Here is a 14021-nt window from a genome sequence, read left to right as displayed (position 1 = left end):
AAAGAATCTAACGACAGGCAAAACATTATTGCCAAAAGCGACCCCATCAACACAAATTGAAATAAACAAAAGTTATAGGACAATACTTAAACCACATAATACTTCAAATATATAAAAGCTGAAAGATTAAAACTACTAATCATTTATCAATATGTAAGATGGCCAATACAAATTTAATTGTTATAGTGTACAATTAATTTCCAATATACTATGATTATAAGATTAATATTAATTAGAATACTGACCAAGTATTGTATTTTATTTTTTTTACTTTGATTTTACATTTACAAGGTTTTCAAGTAAATTGAAAGTTAGACAAACAAAATAACAACTAATGTATATAGTAGTTTTAATAGATATTAATGGATCAACAATTCAACGTCATTTTTGCTACTAGATCTTCCATTGCGAGTTTGTATTGACTATAATTGTCACTCTAAATCGAGCAAAATGGAACCTAGAAACTGAAAATGCAAACATAGTATGTTTAAGAAATAACAATCCTTGAAGTGCAGTATCATGAATGATTGATCACTTATGCAGAGGATACAGTACAGTCTCACACGGTGCTTATCATAGCTCTGCAAGTTCTTGAATTTATAGCTCTCCCGAGTAAACTTAACTCTTTATTAACATATTCATAGAAAAATCAAAGCGATTTATTGTTTTAATTAGGTCAAGAGAAAACACTACATAATACTAACCAAGTATCAGATTTGTTCTAATTAAGTCACTCAAACTTTAGTTTGTCTTGATTAGGTCACTTCACTTTCAATTTATGTTCTAAAACGCGAGGGACAGCTACTATATTATCGCAAGTGATATATTTATAAAAAAAATAAAAAAAATGTTGGTTTTTAATGACGTTTTAGTTATTTATGAACATAAAATATGAAGGTAAAAAAGATAGTATTAGAGTATTTATAGAAAGTTGAGTTACCTAATTGAACTAAAATTGAAAGTTTAGTGTCCTAATTAAGATATATCAAAAGTTGAGTGACCTAATTGAGACAAAACTGAAAGTTGAGTGACCTAATTGAGACAAAATAAGATACGAGTGACTTAACTGGAACAAACTTGAAACTTGGTTTGTACTATTATGCATAGTTGTCCTGTCAAAGTCAGAGTGTATACGTTTGATAAAGTTGCTAAACCCTTTTTTGATGCAATACTTCCACCCATGGTAAATCTCAATCTCTAAATATGGATTAAAATACTCGTCCTTGAAATTTCTTAGCCTAAAATAGTCGTTGCGACCAGTTTTGTAAACTACTCGTTGAAACCCAAAACATAGTCACCAGAGCTAGTTTAAAATACATATTTCTGGATTTTTTTACAAATGATATTTAAAACTATAAATTTGTTTTTAAAATATCTATTTAGGGAATTTTCCCAATAATTTTTCAGCTATAATTATGATTAGATTCACTTAAGCTGCTTTAAAAAATAATGAAAATTGGAGTCTGGTTCTTAAATTGATTTGGGTACAATCCCGCACTTGTGGCCTAGTGTTAGAAGGCTTGGGTTCTTTAGTGAAGACTAAAGTTTGAATCTCATTTGTGTCACTTTTGGGTGGATATTGACAATGAAAGATTTTAGGTAGACTTTGTACAAAGGCTATCAGTTCAAACCCTAAGCTCACCCGGCTTTTTGACTCACCGTGTGTTACGCCAAAGAGTTCTTGTGGTGGCACAACAACTGTCAAGTGACAGTCGAGAGTATGGTTTCTCGGAGGAACATCCAAACCAAACTCTGAAACCAACGTGAGCCTGATTAAGATAACATAAGCTGGCCAGAGTTAAACATCAGGGTTCTTTAGATTTAAAGAGTATAATAACCTAAATATAAAAAAGTCGTCGTTGTAAAAATGAAAAAAATGTTTTAGGTAAAAGTTATAAATTAATTATAAACTTAGAAATAAAGTTTGACGTAAGAAACAATATATTTTATTAGACAAAATGGCAAAAGACGTCCTTTACGTTTGAACGTTTTTCAGTAGACGTCCTTTAGCGAAAGAAATGGCAGAATACATTCTTCACGTTTCAAATCTCTTTCACGTTAAGTCCTTTAGTGCTAACCCAGTTAATTTTTCTAGTTAAATTTGAACATGTGCAAGACACATGAGGGGTAGTATTGTAATTTTACATATTATTTAATAAATAAAAGTAAAGAGAATTAAAAAAAATTAAAAATAGATATTTCTCTCCTATACTCTCTCTCATCCTTTTTCCACACTCTCTCTTATTTCATCTTCTTCTTTCTTCACTACCATTCTGGCAGATGAAGGCCACCACAATCGGCCATCTTCGCCGGAAAAACCTCGCTGTAAATCTCCCCCTATCGCCAAATTATTTCCTCAACAAACCGCCGCCACTACACAATCGCAATCAACTAACACTATCTACCCACAATCGTTAAAGATCTCAATGACTTTATACCTCGCCGGCCGTGGTTGCTGGTTGAGGCGGAGGCGGAGCCGGAACTGGAACTGGCGATGGTTGCAAGTGCATAGCTTGCAAAAGCCCTAATTTTAAGGATCTAGGGTTTCAAAATACTCATCGCACTCTTCTCGATTACATCCCCTAAAAACCCTAATCGAACTTCTTGGATTTGAGGAAGAAGATGAGGTTGAGCCGTTGAGTAAAGTATGGCAGTGGGTAGCGATTGTGATGGTGTGGACGGGTGGTAGCGGCGTAAGGTGGTGGGTAGTGGCGGCGTAAGGTGGTGGGCGGTGGTGGTGGTGGCGGTCTGCAAGAGGTGGTATTGGCTGGTTGTTGGCGGTGGCGATGGTGGATATTACATGAGAAAGAAGATGGGGTGGTAATGGTGGATCTGAACAGGGAGAGAGAGAGAGAGAGAGAGAGAGAGAGAGAGAGAGAGAGATTATATATATTTTAAATGTTTTTAATATTTTTTAAATAAAATGATGAAATGACTTATATACCCTCATGTGCAAAGCACATGATCAGTTTTAACGAAAAATTTTAACTAGGTTAAGGCTAAAGGACTTAACGTGAAATGGATTTGAAACGTGAAGTATGTATTCTGTATTTTCTTTCGCTAAAGGACGTTTACTGAAAAAACATTCAAACTTAAAGGACGTCTTTGCCATTTTGTCATTTTATTATTTTAAAATGATATGCCACTTGTAGCACCAAATGCTTTTTAATTTGAACTTTTGAAGTTTATTTTTTGTATTTGTTTCTCTCTCTAGTGTGCTATGCACGGGTAACGTCACTTAATTAAATAATGGGTGACGTCACATTTTATGAATGTAAACACCAATTTGATGAATGATGATAAGCAATATCCATTTTAAATTGGTTAAAGATTTTGAAAAAAAATATTAGTGGCATAATAGTGAATGCTATAAATAAGGTATATATCTATCTATACAAATTATATAAATGTGTATCAAAAAATCTTATGTGTCACTCTCTGATTATTCTTCACTCATTTTCAAACTATCAGATTGCTTAATTTGTGATTTGAGACTTCTCATGTATTTGACCCAAATTCATGAGTATGGATCTCATCAAAATCAAAATCATCCATTTGAATCAACCACGTATCGTAACTAGCCGCTGACTAGTTCTTGAACGACGGTTAAAATTGTGATGAATACAACCCTGTGTGAATAAGAGCGTACATGTTTTCGTTGGGCTACTTGTTGTGGTATAACGCCTCGGCGTTATATCCCTCCACATCGAAAGCCGCCAAGTCCGCATAGCGCCCCCTCGTTTCCCCTTCATTCGTTAACATGCCACAGCCCATCACCTTAACTCCTGTTCTACCCCTCCAGCAAGGTGTTTTAAGAAGGAAAACACGTTATCTCTACAAAAGCGATAGCCATCGTTTAACGCTCGTCCCCTTCACGTCCCACCACAACCGACCTTATACCAAAAACACTCTCATGTTAGAAAGAGACGCGAACCACTACGTGACTCCTCGCTTGCTTCTTTTATAGCAAGTGTTTAAATTACTACTAATGTATTAGTTATATCGCTTGTTTTGGTTTGACGTTTTCAATTTGAGTTACATGGCTCATAAATGTGCGTGACTCTATTGGTGAGATGTTTCTCTTCGTACAAAGGGAAGTTAATTTCTTTTTTTTTTAATACCAATGCTCTTTATGTTTTAGGCCACCCTTTAAATTGGAGAGCTTTGTTGCTCCACTTTAACTAGATTATACTGTATTAACAGTGCCACACTTGCATCAGAGTTTGGCTTGGCGTTCTCATAGAAAACCATATTGTTGGTTGCCACTTAACAGTCGTTGTGCCGTCACAAAGTAGTACTCTTTGGTGTAACATATGATGGGGAAAAAATCCGGATGAGCTCGGGATTCAAACTAAAAACATCACAAGGTCTAGTTCTAATCTATCATTTCCTTAATCCACCAAAAGAAACACGAGTTGGGATCAAACTTGGGTTTTTACCGAAGAACACAAGCCTTCCTACTACTAAAGAACAAATGATGGATTTTGTACAAAAGGAATTGAAAATACTATTTAATTCCCAACCGAAAGAAAATATTAATGAGAAACAAAACTACACAAAAGCATGTCTTATTAACGCCCCCATATAGTAATCACACATAGGTAGTGTTTTGTATGAAATAATGATAGGTGGAATGAAATGGATCATTTCAAAGAAATGAAATAAAACATGTTTGATTGTCATTCATTAATGGAATGAATCATTCCTAAGGATGCAATTCCTTCCATATATATAACATTTTTCATTCCTTAGTAAAAGGTGTTTTTCCATTACCCCATACCAAACAGACCCATAGGCACCACAATCATCCACACTGCCACCACCCTTCCACCTTCACCATCCATCGCTCCTAACCATCACCACCATCGCCACTACCCCCACCACAATCTCTATCGGTCATCGCTCCCGCCATTGCAAATGCCACTCGCCACCCCTTTTATCTACCATCGCCACCACCTCCTGTCGCCCCCACTCCCACTATCACCATCACCAACCCCCCATTACTACCCACTGCTGCCACCACTTGCCACCCCACCACTGCCAACTACCACCACCCTCCATCATAGACCGCTAACGCCAACACCACCCACTCATTGCCACCAAACTGCGTTCCTAGCTGTCGTCATTGACCACCGCCGCCACCACCACTGTCACCACCAACCACCAATATCCCCCAACACCACCACCCGCCGCCACTTACCACCACCGCCGCTCACTCCTATTTTATTTTATTCCATAGTCTTTTCTTGCCTACCAAATAACACAAAGTAATAATAATTCACTCCATTACCACATGGTAACCATAGATCTCAGTGATATAGTTCATTGGGACACTGACGTGGCGACAATGGCGCCATTGGGACTCCATGCCACCCCCTTTCGGTCACTAGTAACGTGAGGGGAAAGACAACCTCACACTGGTCATTGGACCCGTAACCAATTTGATTTTTTCCCCTTTTCTTTTCATTTTTTTTGTTATTAAATAATTTAAGAACAGGAGATAATTATGTAGAATGAGGTATTAGTGATCAGGTTGAATGATTGAAGAAAAGTTGAGTTGATGTTGAGGAGGCAAATGATGAGAAATGAGAGGGAGTGACCCATAACAAATGACTTTTCTTCATCAATTTCATTTTCTTATTCATTTCATGACCCCATATTAAACAAAGATAATTTAATCAATAATCATTGTGAACAAAGAAACTTGCTTTAATGAGAAACTCTAGTGAGAAGGTAGGAAATTTCAAAAACAAACACCAAACATGTCATCAAAAAGTGCCAAGAACCGATCGACCTATATTATTAAAATAAAATAATTTCACATGTCATTCAATTAAAGTTAACAAATAAAATGTTAACTAATACTATTATTATTTATAAACTACTAACAATTTTACAAATATAACTTTAAATAATGTACTAATTGAAATTTTTAGATATTTGTAAATTATAAAATTTTATTAATTATTATTTATATTTTATAAATCTATAACACATTATTTTATATATATATATATATATATATATATTATATTTAACCTTTTTACTATTTTTTACTATAGGATTGTATTTTTAGTCGTGGTAGGTGATTTCTCTCGTAGAGGATATTTAAGATGGTTGACTTTACCAAATACCAAATAAGTTATAATTTTAGTTTTGTTTGTGATTTCTTAACATGATTAATTTTAGTTAAATTGTTTATTTAGGTTTTTACGGTAAAATACTTTTATTTGATTATTATACTTAGTTCAACTTGCTAAGTCATCCATCAACCGTTAGTTAATACAATTTTGAAGGGTTTTTATTCACATAATTTTAATAATATAATGTCATATTAACGAAAGTAATATGCTTTATGTGAAGACTTGTTTGACATAATACTATAGGATTGTAAATGAACAGAACGTCTAATGAATGTCCTGGCGAACAGTTCGGTAGTAAGTTCATTTATGTTTGTCCGTTTAATAAATGAATTAACATGAACAAAAATTTTTTCGTTCGGTAAGCTTAAATTAACACCAACAGTGGTCGCGTCTTTAAATATTTTTCATAAACAGTTCGGAAATGTGTCGTTTACGTCCGTCTGTTTACGTGTGCCCGGCTATTTGTAATTCGTTTATGTCCTTCCGATAGGTTCATGTATAATACTTTACAATTAATATTTTCTTTATTTGTGTTTCTACCCTCATGGCCGCATATATTTTCTAATTTATATATAATTGTTTACGTACCATTACTATTAGTAATATTTTTATGTGAGCTTAAATTTATATTTTTGAATTAATATGTAATGGTTTATGTTTGTTAGTATCGTTAATTTATGTTCGTTTGCCCGTTAGGGTATATGAAAAATACAAAAATAAGCCCTTCAAAGTTGTAATAACTAACAGTTGGTAGATGACGTTAACGGGTTGGACTAGAATTGATTGTTAGATTACAAGAGGAAGTGTTAAGGATTCAATGGTGGCAAGTGTTGTTGGAACAATGGCTGATTCAAAGTATTATACCATAAAAACCTAAAATAAACTATTAGACTAAAATTGATAATTTTAAAAAACCACTGGGTTTAAACCGAAGTTCTCTCTACCAATAACCATATAGTGTGATTTAAGAAAAATAACAAAACAAATATATAGTCAGTTTAATAAACTACAAGTTGACAGCAAACCATGAAGTGGCATGAACTAATACATGGATTAATTAACATAATTGTCAGATTTAAGAAAGAATAACCAAATATAAAAGGCATCTTAAACTAAAACAATTGTTGTTGGTAAATTACATGACTGATTAATCATGTGACTAGCTGGCCACGTATGGTGCTCTCACTTTTATTAGTTTTGAAAAATTTTTTAATGAAAGAACTTATGTTATTTGTAAAAATAGTACAAAAACCAAATACAGTAATAATTTAAATAAATGTGATTTGATTTTTCTATCTTAAATCAAGAAAAAAAAATGTAAATAACTTGTCTACCAACTATATATGCAATGAAATACTATTTCACATTATATATTGATGATATTGAATGAACCGTATGTGAAGAGTATTCAGGTCGGTTGACTTACCAAAATGTCTTGTATAATGCGGGAAGGGGTGTTACACAAAACTAATCCTAATTTTAACCAATTTTACATTGTCACGTTATTTACTTTTTTCTTTAACGGTTCATGAATCTTTCAAATGAGTTACTAACTAAATTCACCACATCGGGATACATTCACATTTCGATATGAAAAACCATCACCTACGACCAACGCCTGTGAACACTCGTTCGAATGCATGACAATGCGGTGAGGTAAAACCCATTCAGTTCAAGGATCTAACTAATGAACATCACCTATTCACCTAGTCTGTCATCATCACCTGGTGCTGCTGAAACTCAATGATGAGAGCATGAATAGAACTTGAGTCACATGGAACTCAAAGTCTCTCCCTTACAACTCCACCATCGGCTCATAACGACATTTATGCTCTAAACTATCCTAAAACACCTTAATCACATGCAACACTTTCTCAAGTACCCTACTTTTTTCTTTCTTTTTTGATTAAAAATTAAACATTTAATAACAATAAAATAACAAATTTATTGAAATCATTTGTATAATTTAAATATTTAAATTCATATCAAATTGTCCAATTTAACCAATCCCAAAGATAACAAATACCAAAGAAGGGCGTATGAAAACTGCATGAAATGACGTGTAGGATTGTAAGATAAATGTGTACGGTGATATCTACTCTTCAATGTTAAGTGCGGAATACATAACAAGGTGAAAAACACAAAGAAATCTCTTTTTTTATATTATTTCAATCAATAGCAGTGAAGTACAACAAAATATGACAAATATTAATACAAGTACTTACTGAACCAAAAGGTGAAACATATATGTCAAGAAAAGACCTACTTATAGGTGACTTTTGACACATGGTATTTATTAGATCGAATGTACTTCCGAATAGATCGATTTTGCCGTATCCAAACTAATAGCAATCCAATCCATTTCATGAATAAAATGTGACCAATTATCCAACTAACAAAACTACTTATTACAGATAAAATCTTGCTGTTACATCGAAACATAAAAACGTTGGCTAATCTCGCTAACATTGAACTTGGTAAAATGAAATAATTCAATAATTGAAAAATGAGATTATTCAGGAATACACATTAAATGCTGAGACTCGAGATCTTTGATAGTGGCGGTATCGACTCATATGGCCATGTATTATTCGGAGGAATAAAATATAATTATATCTCGGAGAGATGGCTGAGTGGTTGATAGCCCCGGTCTTGAAAATCGGTATAGTTTACTATTGAGGGTTCAAATCCCTCTCTTTCTTTTTTCGCTTGTTGAATATATATTTTTTATTTTTATTTATTGGATTAATTTTGACCGCCTGAATATTCTCAAAAATAAGGGGAAGTGGCTAGGCTATCCTGCTTATACACATTGTGTCTTATACGACGCATAAGTTATGCGTAGTATAAGGTTATACGTCGTATAACCTTTATACATCCAAAACATGAAAAACATATTCCAATCACTACTATTCCAATACAATACCTACAAGACCAAAGCAATAGAAATTTAGGCACTAACATCCCCCCCCCCCCCCAAGGATATTGCTTGGTCCTCTTGGATATTGCTTGGTCTTGGTGTTTAAACAATAGACATTCATGCACTAACAAACTCCCCTTGAATATTGCTTAGCTTAGACTTGGTCTTCAAACTCTTCACAATCTTCAAACGATCGATCAATCATCAAGGTCAAACACCTTTATACGTTATGCCTCCCGAACTTCTTCAAACAATTTGACATTTTAGTCTTTCCTTTTGGCTTTTAAAAACAAATCTCACACCTTTCATGAATCGATACTTTAACCAACGAAGCTCGTATTGTATCTTGATGTTATGCTCGAGCTTAGCTATCACAATCTTGTTCAACACCCAACTTCTTCCACTTGCTCTCCCACATATTACCAAAATCTTACAAGATTTACACTAGCGTATAACTATGTAGTGTATAAGTTCTTCTACAACTGAAATGGTTTACACAACGTATACGGTATACGACGTGTAATGAGAAAATAAGGGATATACGACGTATAAGTATATATACGTCATATAAGTATAGAGACAGACTTATATGGAGACATGGTATAGAGAGTTATACAACGTGTAAGGTATACAGGGAAAAACTTATGCGGTGTATATGTTATATGGCGTGTAAGGTTGTACGTTTCAAAAGATATACACCGTATATGTTGGCAATGACAATTTTGCAATTTATTTTCTCTATATTACTTGATAATAGCAAAAGTACAATCCATATGACAGTGTACAACAATAGTACTTCTCTTTATATTATTTCACTCAATAGCAGTGAAGTACAATATAAGATGACAAATATCAATACAAGTACTCACTGGACCAAAAGGTAAAACGTATATGTTAAGCGAATACCTATTTATAGGTGAGCTTGAGGCTAATACGCCGTGTATCTTATACGGTGCATAAGTTATGTGTCTTGTAAGGTTATACGACGTATAACCTTTAAACGTCCAAAATATCAAAACATATTCCAATCACTGCTATTCTAATACACGACCTACAAGACCTAAGAATGGACTTAACACACTAACAATCTCCCCTTGAATGTTGCTTGGTCTTGGTGTCTAAGCAATAGACATTCATTCACTAAGAAACTCTCCCTAAAATAAAAAAAAAACATATTTTTGGGATTTTGAAAACTCAAATATTTACAAAGTTGACTATGTTGGTTTACAACAGGTCATATTGCATAATCTTGGGATCACTCTCTTTCTCACCGTGCAACTTCTTTATACCATAAAGCTTTAACAAATATTGAAACCTATTTTTATCAAAAGCTTTAGTAAAAATATCGGTCTTTTGTTCGTCGGTGTGAATCTTCTCAATGGTTATCAACTTCTTCTCGTAGCAATCACGGATGAAGTGGTACCGTATTTCTATGTATTTAGTTTCAGAATGATTTACATGATTTTTAGTTATTGAGATTGCAACATTGTTATCTAAAAAATTAGGTATAGTCAGAAAATTCAAACCGTCACTATTAGAAAATAAAGCTATTTCAACTTTTAAGATGCAACCTTTTTTATTTGTGTTGCATTTGATTCTAATGCAACTTCGTTTAACATAAATGTTGCGTTACAATATCTAATGCAACTTTTTGTTATAAAAAGTTGCACAATCTTATTAAAATTGCAACCTTTTTATTTAAAAGTTACAAATTTTACTAAAAATTGTAACTTTTCCTTCTTGAAAGGTTGCATAATTTATTGAAATTTGTAACCTTTTTCACAAATATAAAATTTAAATACAACTTTTAGTTAAGAAGGTTGCACAATTCATTGTAAATGACAAAAAGTATAGTAAATTCTAATTTATAAAGAGTAAAATATTCCATTGTTTTAAGTTTATGATTACCAAGTATTTGTTATTCTTTTTTAAGAACTAGCTAGTAAATGATTTAACAATTTAATAAACAACTTTAAATTTTAGTACAATTTATAAAAGTAATGTTTTATTAATTTATAAATTAAAAATTAAAATAGTTCCCTCCTACAATTTCATTTTCTCTTCGGACTACCAATTTCACGGTTTGCATTGGATGAAACCATAAATCATCTTCAAATCGTTGTTCTGATGAGAACAGAGAGGGCAAGAGGCTGACGAACCACAGACATCACCAGGCGACTCATCATGCCTTCATTTCTCACCACAGTCCTGGTCACGTATTTTCTCTCTTCCTTCTCATTTAAGGTTTCGTTATTAGGCCTATGTTTAAACTTATAAATTTATCATTATGATTTATGATTGATTTGCACAGGGTTTGGGTGGAACTTTAAGTATGTCTGGTCAAATTGAAATAAATCTTGAACCGCAACCATCTCTGAAAATCATCACAGTTTCTGATCCATGAATTTTCACATTGCGTTGGGAATAAGGTAGCATTTTAGATTGCGTTACCAATATGGAAGTTGGTTTCTATTTCTCTTCACCTTCATTAACCATTACTAACCATAAGAGCCTTAGATTTAAGATTAATTTGGATGAAGCCTTAAAGATTCATGTGCAGAGCAATATGTTAGTTGCTTTTTCTTTAACAATCCAGTTAACTAATATGTGTATGAAATCTATTCTAGTACTGCAGTATATTGGCATAATATAAAAACTGCTATTACAAATGAGTGGGGCTGTGTAATGTAATCCATTTGTTATGTTTTGTTGAAAGATTTTAATGAATGCTCATATGGGTTAACTTATTTGATGATGACACTGTTAGTAAAAGTTTGTGAATTTCTTAAGCCGGATTTTTATAGATCACTAAACCATAAATCCAAGGAAAAAGCAGTGATCTGCATAATATTTTTTCTATTGTAACAGATTTGTTAGAGATGGAAAGAATATTCTGGAAGCGTTATTGAAGAAATCAGTGAGGAGGCTTGATGAAATGAAACCCAACTTCGATCAACTATGTAAGAAACTAGAATCAATCATATGAGTAGATTAATTATGTTTTTGAGGAGAAAATGGTAGAGAATACCAACGTTGTTGCGGGCATTGATGATAAGAAGATCTCAAATTTGAAGTTGTATTCAGTGATTGCAGCAACGAAAGGAGTCGTTGCTAGGTGGCAATTATGTACTTTCGTCGTTCAAAGATCAACGATGGGAACTAAAGAGGTGAGTCGTTTTGTTATAATTAAAGCATGTCACGGTTGTGACAATTGGGCATTTTTGTGTTTAGATTTAGTTTTATGTTCTTAAACAAACATGGCTCCTAGATTATTAGATAAAAAGACAAATACTCAAGTTTTAAGTCAAATGAAACTAGACCATATATAGTGTTTATTATTAACAAACTGTTTTGACCTGAATCTAAATGACAATTTTTTGAAAATGATTTTTGTGACTTGAACCTTTTGGACCCATAACCCTCCTCAACCCATCCCACTCGCTATACCAGGTATTGGTTTATTTTTTTATAAACTATAATATTGGTTTTTAATTATTTGTAACTAGATTAAACATGAAAATCATAATATGTAATAGCTATCATTTTATATGCGCAGAGATATGTTTTTTCTTGTTATTTATTTTTCTAATAGTATGAGTTTTTAAAGAAGGCAACTTAAAGTTGGGATTATTTTTTTGGAGGACACGAAAACTGAGATGTGGCTGAAGAGCTTATTTTTATCAAAGGACAATATAGAGAAAGAACTGAATGACAATGACTGTTGCAGTGAGGTATTAGTTATCTATCTATTTTTTTTATAATTTACATTTTTTTTTCATATCTTTTGTTGGCAAGTCACAGTTGATGCATTGTATATTACAATAGCTATATTGATGCATATAACCTATATCTTGTAATATGTTTCTTATTTTTTACAATTTAAGTGTTCGCTTTGAAATTCTAAAAATTAGAAGGCAACACAACTACAGAAGTTTAATGTTCATGGGCAATAGTTATTCAATCCACAACCGTACATCACAAGTTCATTCTAGACTTGGAAGTTCATTATTAATACACAATAGTAATATTAATATATAATTAATGTTTTTAAGTTCTAAAGGAAGCAAAATGACACCTAAAGCTCTAATGTTGACTTCTTTTCAAGGTTAGCTGCAAAGGGTGGACAAGATGGATTACCACTACTTTATGAAATCAGGTACTCATGCGTTGAATTAGGTAACCATACATTGACATGTGATTGTTACACCAGTGGCCATTTTTTTTTGTAATGTAAGTAGTAATGCTATTATTATTCTTGTGTATAAAAACCAATTTTCCTTATTTTTATTATTATTTGTTTAGTTCGTTATACGAGTAACTATTAACTAAAATGAATTTTGAGAATTATCATGTAACATCCTACTTTCGGTTATAATGATAAAAGAAAATTTTCGTTTATTCAATAATGTGTCGTGTATCGGTTCAGATAATAAACTATAAGAGGGTGGGCTTGGACTTTAGAAGATGAAATAAGAGATGGAATCAGCCTTAGGTCAATGGGCTTAAGGGAGTATAAATACCCCTTAAACCCTTATCCTTTGCATTTTTATCCATCTCTACAACATAGCCTACACCCTCAAAAACACACACAAACACTTTCCTTCATCCCAAACCAAGATCCGAAGGTGAGAACCCGAGCTTGATTGTGTTTGAGCATCGTTACGAGCCAAAACAATATCAAGACTAGATCGCGTGCATAAACCGACTCGTTTAAGGTATGTTCAATAATAAAAACTTGTCCGGCTCATTTAGAATTACTAGATCTTATACGAATGGTAAAAACAAATCAAACGTAATAAATCTTGTTGAAAAACGTTAACAAATGCTGGGTAAATTAATCAAGGGTTTAGCCATAGCTATATATCGACCAAATACACCTTTTAAACCCGATGTTTGGATGATTGAAGGATTGGGGTTTGTAGGCGAGATGAATCCGAGATGAATCCAAAACCTTTTAA

General features: G+C 33.0%; 1 long non-coding RNA gene across 1 annotated transcript; it reads left to right on the top strand.

Annotated features, from left to right (window-relative positions):
• The first annotated feature begins 11194 nt into the window (after window positions 1-11194).
• On the top strand, window positions 11195-13240 carry LOC143634349 (uncharacterized). The gene is made up of 3 exons (XR_013153839.1): window positions 11195-12234; window positions 12656-12794; window positions 13169-13240. It is a non-coding gene; the product is annotated as an uncharacterized LOC143634349 (long non-coding RNA).
• Window positions 13241-14021: the final 781 nt, after the last annotated feature.

This window comes from Bidens hawaiensis, unplaced genomic scaffold (genome assembly GCF_021521415.1).
Source record: "Bidens hawaiensis isolate Kalapana, Puna unplaced genomic scaffold, B.hawaiensis_p1.1 tig00007048_1, whole genome shotgun sequence".
In the NCBI taxonomy this organism is placed as follows: Eukaryota; Viridiplantae; Streptophyta; class Magnoliopsida; order Asterales; family Asteraceae; genus Bidens; species Bidens hawaiensis.
Note: the sequence above shows the minus strand (reverse complement) of the source record. Positions and strands in the feature narration are given on the sequence as shown.